A 14288-nucleotide genomic window follows, 5' to 3' on the forward strand; every position below is an offset into this window, starting at 1 on the left:
TAAAAGCACTATTTGAAATAAAAATAATAACAAAAAATTGTTGAGGAAAATAATAAAATTTTAATTAACATGATGTTTTTTGTTCATGGTTCAATTTGGCAAAAAAAAACATTAGTTTCGATACATAACTATACAAACAGTAAATTGATGTAAAACAAATTTTCCAATATTGGTTTTTTTCCGGAGCTAAAGCTTTAAGTACATAGGTATATGTGTATTTTTCCGTTGAAAAAAAAAATAAAAAATATGCAAAAAAAAAATTGATATTCTAATGAAGACAAAAAAAGTGTATATTTTAACAAGGTCCTTTTGTGCTGCGCTTTTTTATTTTTAACATATTATTCAAAAAAATGTTTCTTTTAAACAAGGAAATAAAACGATAAACCTAAAAAACAAAATGAAAGGAAAAAAAATGGTTTTAATTTTAAATTTTCAAAAATTTCAATTATCAATAATGAACTTTATTAGAAATTTGAAAGAACTTAAATTTTCAAACATAATTTTAATAATTCAAATTTCTTCAAAAATTGGTTAAATTTTTTAATAAATATTTAATTAATTATTAAAAATAATGGATTTATAGAAGAATTAGTGTTAAAAACACAAAAAAAAATTGAATTTTTGTAAAGTTACAAACAATTGCAGAAATTCAATTATTTTCAAAAGTAAAAAAAATTCTTCTCCGACATTCAATTATTTTCGAAAATATTAATAAAATTCAAAGCAAAATTTTAAGTATTTTAAAAAAATTTTCCAAAAAAATTCAAATATTTAAAAAAAAAATGTTAATAAAATTCTACGCAAACATTTAACTATTTTCATAAATAATAAAATTTTCATCGGAATTCAATTATTTACAAATTTATTATAACATTCTTCTCAATATTCAATTATTTTCATAAATAATACAATTTTTTACAGGGTGTCAATTATTTTTTGTAAATAATAAAATTCTTTATAGAAATTCAATTTTCCTTTCAAATTAATAATAATATTCATCGCAGAATTTCAATTATATTTAGCTAATACAATTTAAATCAAATTTCTCAAAAAATGTAATTATTTTTAAAAATTTTATTAAAATTCATCAAAAGAATTTAATTATTAAAAAATTTGTTGATAAAATTCTTTATGAGAATTCAATTATTTTCAAAAATTTTAATAAAATTCTTGACAAAATTTCAATTATTTAAAAAAATTTTTCTTAATTCACTAATTTTCAATATCTACTATTTTAATACAATTATTTTCCAAAAGAATTCAATTTAAAAAAAAAAATTAAAAAAAATTTTACGCAAACATTTATATATTTTTATAAATAATAAAATTTATTGCAAGAACAAAAAATTTAACAAAATCCTGCTCAAGATTATTTTTACAAATTTTTAAATTTTTCTCTGAAATTCAATTATTTTAAAAAAATGCATTAAAATTCGTTGAAAAAATTCAATTATTTTCATAAATAATAAAATTTTTATTAAATTATTCGAAATAATTGAATTATTCTTTTAAATTTTCATAAAATATTTAAGAAATAAAATTATAGTAAATATAAAAATAATTATAAAACAATTAAAAAATTGAATTTTGGAGAAGTTACAAATATTTGCAGAAATTCAATTATGTTCAAAATTTTCTTTTGTATTTGAATATTTGAATAATTTTGAAAAGGTTTCGAATTAAAATATTTGAAAATTTGAATTTACTATAACTTTTAACTGGCAATTTTAAATAATTAATTCAATTATTTTCATAAATCATACAATTTTTTACAGGGATTCAATTATTTTCATAAATAATAAAATTTTTATTAAATTATTCGAAATAATTGAATTATTCTTTTAAATTTTCATAAAATAATTCAAAAAAATTCAATTATTTCCAAAAAATTTTACAAAATCCTTCTAAAGAATATTCAATTAGTTTTAAAAATATATTAAATTTTTTCACTAGAATTTAATTTATTTTAAAAAAGTCATTAAAATTCGTTGCAAGAAAAATGTAAATATTTTTAAGAATTTTATTAAAATTCGTCAAACTAATTCAATTATTTAAAAATTTATTGACTAAATTCTTAAACAGAATATTCAATTTTAAGAAACATTCAATTACTTAATAAATTATTGACTAATGTATTTAAATTAAATAATTGAATTCTAGTAGAATTTTCTATAAAAAAATTGATTTATAAATAAATTTCAGTTAACATTTTAGATAATAATTGAATATAGGTATTATAGCGTAAATTTTGAGAAAAAAAATTAAAATAATTGAAAATAATAATAATAATTGAAATAATTGAATTTTGAAAAGGGTTTTAAATAAAAATCTTTGAAAATTTTATTTTTAATACTAACTAACAATTGAGTAGCTGCGTGCAACAACTCGCCGAGCGCTCGGATGAACATTCAGCGCTCGGCGAGTTGTTGCATGCAGCTACTCAATTCTTGAGAATTAATTTTTTTTAAAAAAGTTTAATAATTTAAATTTTTATTTTCTAATATATTTAATATTGAAGAATTTAAAGTTGTTAAAGTTGTTAAATTTCGAAAAGTTTTGAATTTAAACCTTTTTAAATCTTAATTCCTTTAAGAAAATAATAATTATTAAATATTAGGTAATATTTAATAATTATTATTTATAAATTATAAATTATAAATTATAAATTTATAAATTCATTTATAAATAATAATTATTAAATATTAATATTTAATAATTATTATTTCTTCGTAGGAATTAAGATTAAAAAAAAATTCAATTCAAAACTTGAATGAATTTATTCAAAAAAGAAAAAATTGCAGAAAAATAAGGAAGAAAGTAAATAATAATAAACATATAAATTTTAAAGAGATTAAAAAATAAATGAACAGATAATAATAATGAACTCACTGTAATGTGATATATAAATATCGATTTGCCAAAAAAAAAAATTTAAGGAAATCTTTGTTAATAAGAGAGAAAGAGAATAGAACCTGGTTGTAATTTAAAATGTAAATGTGACTTGTGGTACCTAGGGGAGTGGGGAAAAGGGAAGGGGAGGGGGGATATAAAGCTAATGCAGGGTTAGATAGGGGGCATAAAATTGCGAGGGGTTGGGGGTTGCTACAGTTGGCCCTTGGGACAAGTCGTTCCAACAGCTTTTCTCTATATATACTCTACACGCATTTACGTGTGTAAACTTGTGCGAGGGTGACGCCGCGCGACACGACTAGAATAATTTTATCCTCTCCAAGTAATCTCGATTGCCAACCGTGTCCAGTAAACGATTACAGTACTCAAAACGCCCTTCAATTATATACACACAACTAAAGATTCCTTACATTTATTTATACTTTTAATATGTGCACTCCTTCACAAAGAGAAAAAAAAAGAAAAAAATAATAATAAAAATGTTTTAGAAAAAAAAAATTAGAAATGTCAGGAAATTTTATAAACCTTGAAAAAACCTGGAAAGGACAGGAATTTTTTTAATAAAAGTACTGGAAAAAATTAAATTTTTAAAATTCATGAGAAAATTCTGAATTTTTCTCTGTCTTTTTCGATTGCCTGATAAATTATGAAATTACCACGAATTCTAATACAAAACCTTCAATTATTTTTCTATTTCTACCAATCATTTCTTTTCAAATAACATACTCTCTAAATTTGAATTTGTAAAAATTTTTACTAAATTAAATTAGTAAATGACTTTTTGCTTAAATGAATTAGTAAGTTTTATTAATAAATTAGTAGAAATTACAATTTATTAGTAAAATTTACTGATTCAAAAGCAAAAAATAAATTTTGCTAATAACTCTAACTACTTAACTACTTTAGCTAATAATAAATTACCAGAAATTACTATTTATTTGTAAAACTGACTAATTTAAAAAAGGAAAACATCAATGACTTTTGTATTCATCAATTTACTTTTTTATTTTGTATTCATTCAAATCAATCGATTTTTTGTAAACATTTTTACTACCTTAAATTCAGAGAGTAATTTTTCAAGAATAAATAATTATCACAAAATTATTAGTTAGAATTTAGAAATTATTAAATGAATAATTTTACTTAAATACTTCAAAAATAATTGAATTTTAAAAGAATTGCGTTTACAACTTTCATAAATAGATGAACATCAAAAGGTTTTAATTTGAAATTTTAGAAAATTTCAATTTCGAATGAATTTAATTAGAAAGAACTTGGATTTTTGAAAAAATTTAAAAATTCAAATTCTTCTGAAATTAGTTACATTTTTTAATATATATTTAATTTTTTATTAAAACTAAAGAATTTATAGAAGAATTTTAGTTAAACACAGTAAAAAAATTGAATTTTCAAAAAGTTACAAATAATTGCAGAAATGCAATTATTTTCAAAAGTAAAAAAATTCTTCGCAGAAATTCAATTATTAAAATTTTTTTTTAAATTCTCGTCAAACATTTTCAATTATCTTCATAAATAATAAAATTCTCCTTCGAAATTCAATTATTTTCAAATATATTAATAAAATTCTTGGCAAAGATTCAATTATTTTCAAATCCATTTCTTTACATTTCAATTTTATCAAATTTCGATTGTTTGGAAATTCTTCAATTAAATATGTTAGAAAATAAAAATTTCAAATAATTTTAAAAAATTCAATTAAACTTTTTTTAAAAAAAATTAATTCCCAAGAATTGTTAGTTAGTATTAAAAATAAAATTTTCAAAGATTTTTATTTAAAAACCTTTTTAAAATTCAATTATTTCTCAAAAATTTATGCAATAATGCTTATATATTCATTTAATATTTAAAATTTTAACTGAAATTCATTTATAAATCAATTTTTCTTAGAAAATTTTACGAGAATTCAATTATTTCAATTCCTTTAGTAAATAATTTATGGAATAATTGAATATTTCTTAAAACTGAATTAAAGGAAACAAAAAAAGGAAGAAAACAAATTATTAATAATTGAATTACTTTAACAAATTTTAATAAAATTCTTTATATTATTTACATTATTTGAGTAATTCGATTAAAATTGTATTAAAAATTAATTGAAATTCTAAGATGAGTTTTGTTATTTATAAAAATAATATGGAATTATTGCGAAGATAGATATAAACAATTTGTAAATAATTTAATTCCCGTGAAATTTTTATTATTTATGAAAATAATTAAATGTTTGCTTAGAGTCGTATTAAAAATTTTTTTTAATAATTAATTTTTTCTAGAAAATTTTATCAATAATTTTTAAATAATTAAATTCTTTTAAAGACTTTTAATAAAATTTAAAAAATGATTTTAAATTTAAATTTTAAATGATTTAATTACAATGATTTTCAATATCTACTATTTTAATAAAATTTTCCAAAAGAATTCAATTATTTAAAATTTTTTTAATAAAATTCTACACAAATATTTAATTATTATCATAAACAATAAAAATTTCATAGGAATTCAATTATATACAAATTTATTAATAAATTTTTTTGCCAATTTAACTCAATTTTTTTCATAAATAAATAAAATTCTTTTTAGGAATTCAATTATTTTCATAGATAATAAAAACTCATCGCAGAATTTCAATTATTTTTAATACAATTGTAATCGAATTCTTCGGAAACAGTAATTATTCTTAATAATTTTATTAAAATTCTTCGTAGAAATTTTATTAATTTCAAAAATTTGTCGAAATTTAATTATTTTCAATGTCTACTATTTTAATAAAATTTCACAAAAGAATTCAATTATATTTAAAAAGATATTTTAATAAAATTCTACGCAAACATTGAATTATTTTCATAAATAAAAAAAATTTGAAAGGAATTCAATAATTTAAAAAAATTTACTAAAATTCTCGTCAAAATTTCAATTATCTTTATAAATAATAATATTTTCTCTGAAATACAATTATTTATAAATTTGTTGATAAAATTCTTTATGAACATTCAATTATTTAATATAATATTTATTTTTGTATTTAAATAATTGAATTGAAACATTCAATTATTTAATAAAATATTTATTTTTGTTTTTAAATAATTGAATTCTCGTAGAATTTTTCAATAAATATTGATTTAAAAATGAATGTCAGTTTTAAATGAAAATCTTTGAAAATTTGAACTTTTCATACTTTAAACTAAAATTTCTTTAGAAATAATTTTTTTTATAAAAGTTTAATGGATTTTTTTTTAATTATTTGAAGTTTTTAATTTCTAATATTTAGGGTAAGTGCGGGTATAGTCGGACAGTACTAGTAGTCGGACACTTTCGTGTTTTTTCGCAAATAAATAATAATGCATTGTGATAATTACTTTAAAAAGTATACTAGACGAATGTGTGAAGTTTATATTTTATTAAAATAGTGTTATTTTCGAAAATAATTAAACAAGAAATATTTTATTTAATGTTTTAAAAATCATGGTGTCCGACTATAGATACAACCATTTTCGAGTAGCGCGATGAGTGGCACAAAGTTTTGTTGATAATTAATCATAAATATTAAAACTTATAGGGTTTAAATATTATATTAATAACTTCTAATTTGCTTTAATTCCATTTTCCAGCAGATAGCAATTAAAAAATTATCTGTTTTACTTTATAAATCCAAAATATCTGACAGATGTCCGACTATAGAAACAAGGGGAAAAAGTGTCCGACTACTAAAGCATTCGTAATTTTTTATTAAAATGTTTATATTTTATTAAATACTCAACTATTTGTAACAAATTTATATGATTTTTAATCCTGAAGAACTCCTTTAATTAATAATGTGCTTATAAACACAGTAGATATTTGCTATTTCAAGAAAAAAAGCATAATTTAAGATTGTATCCTTAAGTGTCCGACTACTAGTGCATTTACCCTATATTTAATTGAAGAATGTCAGAATAATCGAAATTTCGTAAAATTAAATTGTAAATAAAAGGATTTGAAAATTGTCGAAGAACTGGAAAAAAAATTAATTTCTATAGAAGAAATTAAATTTTGTAAAAAACATTTCAGAGAGAAATCGAGTCAATATGAAATTACTGTTTTGGTAGAATTCAAATACGAGTCTTGAATGTTCGAGCGGGTGTAATATTTGTAATTATAATGTTGTTAGGTAAAAGCAAATTTAACTACGAGAAAAGTTTTCCTCAGGCAGAGGATTTCTCTCTCTCTCTCTCTCTTCATTTGCTTTTAACCGTTGCATCATTGCTGAATTTGCTTTACATATACATATTGGTCTCGATGCTTTAAGCAAATATTACACATGGTATTGGCAGAAGTTACCGCCAGAAAATATACAATAAACGAATAGTGACCCATTTAAGTTTCCTTCACCTGCCACCGATGAATTATTTAAAAATTTCTTGATAAAAATCTTTATGAGAATTCAATTTATTATTTTCAGAAATTTTAATAAAAATTCTTGACAAACTTTCAATTATTTAAACAAAATTTTCCTTAATTCACTGATTTTCAATATCTACTATTTTAATAAAATTTTCTAAAAGAATTCAATTACTTAAAAAAAAAAAAATTTAATAAAATTTTACGCAAACATTTATATATTTTCATATAAATAATAAAATTTCCAAAAAATTTAACGAAAATTCTTCAAAAGAATTCAATTATTTTTAAAAATAATCAAAATTTTCACTGGAATTCAATTATTTTAAAAAAAGCATTAAAATTCGTTGGAAAAATTCAATTATTTTCATAAAAATAATAAAAAATATTTACAGGGATTCAATTATTTTCATAAATAATAAAATTCTTTATAGGAATTCAATTTTTTTCAAAACAATAAAATTCATCGCAGAATTTCAATTATTTTTACCTAATACAATTATAATGTTTCTCGAAAAATGTGATTACTTTTTAAAATTTTATCAAAAGTTCTTCAAAAGAATTCAATTATTTAAAATTTTTTCGATAAAATTTTCTAGAAAAAATTAATTATTAAAAAAAATTTTTAATACGACTCTCAGCAAACATTTAATTATTTTCATAAATAATAAAAATTTCACGGGAATTAAATTATTTACAAATTGTTTATAACTATCTTGGCAATAATTCCATATTATTTTTATAAATAACAAAACTCATCTTAGAATTTCAATTATTTTTTAATACAATTTTAATCGAATAACTCAAATAATGTAAATAATTTAAAGAATTTTATTAATATTTGTTTAAGTAATTCAATTATTAATAATTTGTTTTCTTCCTTTTTTTGTTTTCTTTAATTCAGTTTTAAGAAATATTCAATATTATTCCATAAATTATTTACTAAATGTATTGAAATAATTGAATTCACGTAAAAGTTTCTAAGAAAAATTGATTTATAAATGAATTTCAATTAAAATTTTAAATAATAATTGAATGTATAAGCATTAGGTATAGCGTAAATTTTTGAGAAATAATTGAATTTTGAAAAGGTTTTTAAATAAAAATCTTTGAAAATTTTATTTTAAATAATAACTAACAATTCTTGGGAATAAATTTTTTTTAAAAAAAGTTTAATTGAATTTTTTAAAATTATTTGAAATTTTTATTTTCTAACATATTTAATTGAAGAATTTCCAAACAATCGAAATTTGATAAAATTGAAATGTAAAGAAATGGATTTGAAAATAATTGAATCTTTGCCAAGAATTTTATTAATATATTTGAAAATAATTGAATTTCGAAGGAGAATTTTATTATTTATAAAGATAATTGAAAATGTTTGACGAGAATTAAAAAAATTTTTTAATAATTGAATTTCTGCGAAGAATTTTTTTACTTTTGAAAATAATTGAATTTCTGCAATTATTAGTAACTTCTCGAAAATTCAATTTTTTTTACTGTGTTCTACTAAAATTCTTCTATAAATCCTTTAGTTTTAATAAATAATTAAATATATATTAAAAAATGTAACTAATTTCAGAAGAATTTGAATTTTAAAATTTTTTCAAAAATCAAAGTTTTTTCTAATTAAATTAATTCGAAATTGAAATTTTCTAAAATTTCAAATTAAAACCTTTTGAAGTTTATCTATTTATGAAATTTGTAAACGCAACTCTTTTAAAATTCAATTATTTTTGAAGTATTTAAGTAAAATTATTCATTTAATAATTTCTTAATTCTAAGTAATAATTTTGTGATAATTATTTATTCTTGAAAAACTACTCTCTGAATTTAAGGTAGTAAAAATGTTTACAAAAAATCGATTGATTTGAATGAATAGAAAATAAAAAAGTAAATTGATGAATACAAAAATGATTGATGTTTTGCTTTTTTAAATTAGTCAGTTTTACAAATAAATAGTAATTTCTGGTAATTTATTATTAGCTAAAGTAGTTAAGTAGGTAGAGTTATTAGCAAAATTTATTTTTTGCTTTTGAATCAGTAAATTTTACTAATAAATTGTAATTTCTACTAATTTATTAGTAAAACTTACTAATTCATTTAAGCAAAAAGTCATTCACTAATTTAATTTAGTAAAAATTTTTACAAATTCAAATTTAGAGAGTATGTTATTTGAAAAGAAATTATTGGTAGAAATAGAAAAAAATTGAAGGTTTTGTATATTAGAATTCTTGGTAATTTTGTAATTTATAAGGCAAACGAAAAAGACAGAGAAAAATTCTGAATTTTCTTATGAATTCTAAATATTTAATTTTTTCCAGTATCACTGAAAAAAATTCGGTCCAAATCTTCAACTACCATTACCTAGTTGAGTGGAAAGTTGTTAAATTAATTACTTTTTTAGTTTTGCTAACAATTTTCGTGTAGATGATTTTACTACTTTTGATGTAGTTAAAGAATATAGTTCAGATGACTAAAAAAAAGTAGTTAAATTACAACAACAACAACAACAACAACTACAAAATATGATTATACCAACTACATTCTTAGTTCTTTTTACTACTTTTCGGTATAGTCAATATAACTTTTTAAATTCAGTTGAGGACCTATTGAATCACGCAGAGTAGTTAAAAAGTAGTCAAACCTACCAGAAATTTTCTTCAGTGATACTTTTAATGAAAATCCCTTACTTTTCCCTGAATTTAATGACTTTTCGGACCTGTAGCAATAACCCTATATTGTGCTTTCCGAAAGCTTTTTTAGTCCGTCCCTTACTCAAGGAAATTTTTGTTGCACTTTTAAAATCCAACTCTATTTTTACACCGAAAGATTGAAACTTCCATAATAGTTTTCATATGATTTTTGTTATAATTGTAATCATGGTTTTAACTGAAAAATTAGTTGAACTGAACTTAGTTGAATATCAGTCAAAAATAATTTACTGAAACTACTGAAATTTACTGATAAAAAAAGTTGATTTTAACTAACAATCAGTTCTTTTTATAACTAATTGTTAGTAGAAATAGTACTATTTGAGTTAGTGACTGAATTTTTGTTTCTAAATCAGTTATTTTTGATTGATTTAAATTTAGAGAGGTATAGGTAATAGAAGTTTGGATAAAATAATTTACAATTCGGATAACAGAGGTTCGGATAATCGAAGTTCCACTGTACCACAACTACAGGATTAGAATTAGACGACTTTTAATGATTATCACAATTACCACATTAATCTCTCGCAATATTTCAATAATAATTAGGTTCAATATTTATACAATAAATAAGTCGGCATTAGATAATATATGGTGGAAATGTTATAGTTAAATACAAAGGGAGAAGTATATGATGTAACGAGTTAAAACTATATTAGTACTTAGTGAACATACATGCACACGTATCTGGCAAACGATTAATTAGACAGTTTGCTATGGACGGATACGTCGCTTAATTTGAATGGCATGTGAATTAGGTATGCGAAACGTATATCGTAGCTACTCCCTCTCTCCCTGTGCATCAGTATTCCCATAAAGTGCAAATGTGTGTATAGATGCCTATGTATATAAAGGAGGAATAGCGCATCATGACCCGGACCAAGTTTCCTAACAGAAATTGCGGATTCTGATCTTCACCAGTGAAACGCATGGCTTGTCATAATCCCTAGCTTTTCAGGGAATGTAATCCTTGTGTCCTTTGACTCTCCTCCTCCACCTCTATGCTTCAAATGAAAATAACCCTCCATTCAAATGATGCGGGGGATTCTTTCCTTTCTCTCTCTCTCTCCAACATCCCTTGTATGCTATGTATTATTTGCTGAATACAAATTTTAAATTGGGTTTTTATTATTTTTTTTTGCAAGGAACAATTTACGTGGATTTTCTTCTTCCTGTTCTTTTTTTAACACGTCAGAGGGGATTACTCTCGGATTTGTATAGAGATTACTCTATTGGTTTTAATTGATAATTTTTTGCTATCAAGCTTCGAATAATTGAAAACTGAATTCTAGTATATAATGCTAGTTATCGTTGAATTTTTATTTAATTTAATTTCCTATCGTTTGATATTTGTTTTCGTAAATTTCTACTATAATACTCTCTAAATCTGAATCAGTAAAATTCCACTGAAGTTCACTAGTTTAAACCTACTTTTATAGTTGAATTAAAAAAATTATTATCAAAAAATTGAATAAAAAATTCTTCATATAAATTCGTGTATTTTTATAAATAATAAAAATTCCTGCAGAAATTCAATTATTTTTTTTTTTAATTCAATTTTGATACAAATTTAATAAAAGTTTTAGAAAGAATTAACATATTATTAATAACTTAAAATTTTTATTTTTAAATAATAATTGAATTATTTTCCATACAATTTCAATTAGATTCGACTAAAAGACTTCAAGAATTCAATTATTTTCAAAAATAATAAAATTCTTTTTAGAATTTCAATTATTTTTTTTTAATACAATATTTTTAGTAAAACTTAATAAAATTTTTAATAGTAATTGAATTATTTTCAATATATATACAATTTTAATCCGATTTGACCTCGGATTTGACCAAAAGATTTCAAAAAATTCAATTATTTTCAATAATAAAAATTCAATTATTTTAATAATAAATAAATTCTTTGCAGGATGTTAAATTATTATTTTTAATAAAATTTTTAAAAGAATTTCTTGAAACATGTAATTATTTTCAAAAATTTAAATAAAATTCATGAAATAATTCACTTATTTTCATAAATTAAAAACAAAATTTTTTACAAGAATTCAATTATTTTCACAAATAATGAAATTTTTGGCTGAAATGCAATTATTTTCATCAATATCTACTATTTTAATAAAATATCTCAATAAGAATACAATTATTTAAAAATTTTTTAAATAAATTCTTTGCGAAAATTCGATTAATATCACGAATAATATAATTTTCACATGAATTCAATTATTTAAATATTACAATTTTTATTGAATTTTTTCGAAGAAAATCAATTAATTACTATATAAATTTAATAAATAAATATGTAGATTGAAATATTTTAAGAAAATATTTTTGAAAGAAGTTAATTATTTTCTAAAATTTTGATAAAATTTGTTTATAAGAATTAAATTGCTTTCCGAAATAATTAAATTCATGACAAGAATTTCATTATTTTCATAGATTATCATAATATTCTTCAAAACAATTATTCAATTATTTAAAAAAATTTAAATATAATGTTTCAAAAATTTCAATTATTTCAAGAACTTTAATAAAATTCTACACAGGAATTCAATTATTTTTACAAATAATAAAATTTTTCAAAGAAATTCAATTATTTTTAAAAATAATAAAATTTTTCCAAGAAATTTAATTATTTTCATAAATAATAAAATTTTTCAGATATGAATTAAATTATTATGAATTTAATTAAAAAAAAATGCTTCCCAATAATTCAATTATTTTCATAAATTTCCAAAATATTCTTCAAAACAATTTAATTATTTTCAAAAAATTTCATAAAATTCTTTCCACCGATTCGAGTATTTTCTATAATAATAAAATTCCCCACAGAAATTCAATTATTTTTAATAACTAAAATTTTAAATAAGAATTGAATTATTTCCAATATAATTTCAATTAGATTCGATTAAAAGATTTCAAGAATTCAATTATTTTCATGTACAATAAAATTCTTTGCAGGATTTTAATTATTATTGAAAAACAAATTTTTTTAATAATAAATAATAAATAATAAATAATAAATAATAAATAATAAATAATAAATAATAAATAATAAATAATAAATAATAAATAATAAATAATAAATAATAAATAATAAATAATAAATAATAAATAATAAATAATAATAATAAATAATAAATAATAAATAATAAATAATAAATAATAAATAATAAATAATAAATAATAAATAATAAATAATTCAAAAATAAATTCAAAAATTCTGGAAAAATTCAAAGACAATGTTTCGTGAAAAATTCTGGGAAAATTCAAAATTAATTATTATTTTTAATAAAATTTTTTTAAAAATTCTTGAAAAAAGTAATTATTTTTAAAAATTTTGATAAAATTCTTAAAAAAAACTCGAATCACGAATAATAAAATTTTTACACTAAATCAATTATTTAAAATATAATTTTCAGGAAAATTTTTAGAAAGAAATCTATTAATTGAAATATTTTAATAAAATCTTTCTGAAAGAAGTTAATTATTTTCAAAAATATTGATAAAATGATTCAAAAAATAAATTCAATTATTTCAAGTAAAATAAAATTCTACACATAAATTCAATTACTTTTGCAAATAATAACATTTTTCAAAGAAATTCAATTATTTTCCAAAATTTTAATAAAATTCTTCCCACGAATTCGAGTATTTTCTTAAATAATAAAATTCCCCATAGACATTTAACTACTTTCGATACCATTTTAATAAAAGTTTTAGAAGGAATTAAATTATCTTTAGTAACTTAATAAATTCTTTAGTAAAAGTTAATAAATAAGAATTGAATTATTTTCATTACAATTTCATTTAGATTCGACTAAAAGATTTCAAGAATTCAATTATTTTCAAAAATAATAAAATTCTTGAGAGGAATAAATTCCATTTTTTTAATAAATAATAAAATTTTTTTTTAAGGATTTCAATTATTTTTGTTATAAAAATATTTTTAGTAAAACTTACTATAAGATTTTAAATAGTAATATTGGATTATTTTCAATATATACAATTTTAATCCGATTTGACCTCGGATTTCAAAAATTCAATTATTTTCATAAATAATAAAATTCTTTGCAAAGCCTGAAATACAGCTCTAATTGTCTATAAAAAAAATATGAGTAATTTTCCAAGAATAGTTTTCGTAAGTCAAATAAGTGACGCAATTTTTTTTTCGACTCGAGACAAAATGTGGCTGAATGTTTTTACAAGGAGAAGGGCTTCTCAAGCAATATTGAACAGTTCGGGTGAAGTAAAGGAAGT

At 19.6% G+C, this 14288-nt stretch overlaps 1 protein-coding gene across 2 annotated transcripts in view; it reads right to left on the reverse strand.

Annotated features, from left to right (window-relative positions):
• LOC122505523 (follistatin-related protein 5-like) overlaps positions 1-14288 on the reverse strand; it is a 477342-nt gene that overhangs the window by 96441 nt on the left and 366613 nt on the right. The window lies entirely within an intron of this gene.

The sequence above is a fragment of the Leptopilina heterotoma genome, unplaced genomic scaffold (assembly GCF_015476425.1).
Source record: "Leptopilina heterotoma isolate Lh14 unplaced genomic scaffold, ASM1547642v1 Lhet_36, whole genome shotgun sequence".
Taxonomy (NCBI): domain Eukaryota; kingdom Metazoa; phylum Arthropoda; class Insecta; order Hymenoptera; family Figitidae; genus Leptopilina; species Leptopilina heterotoma.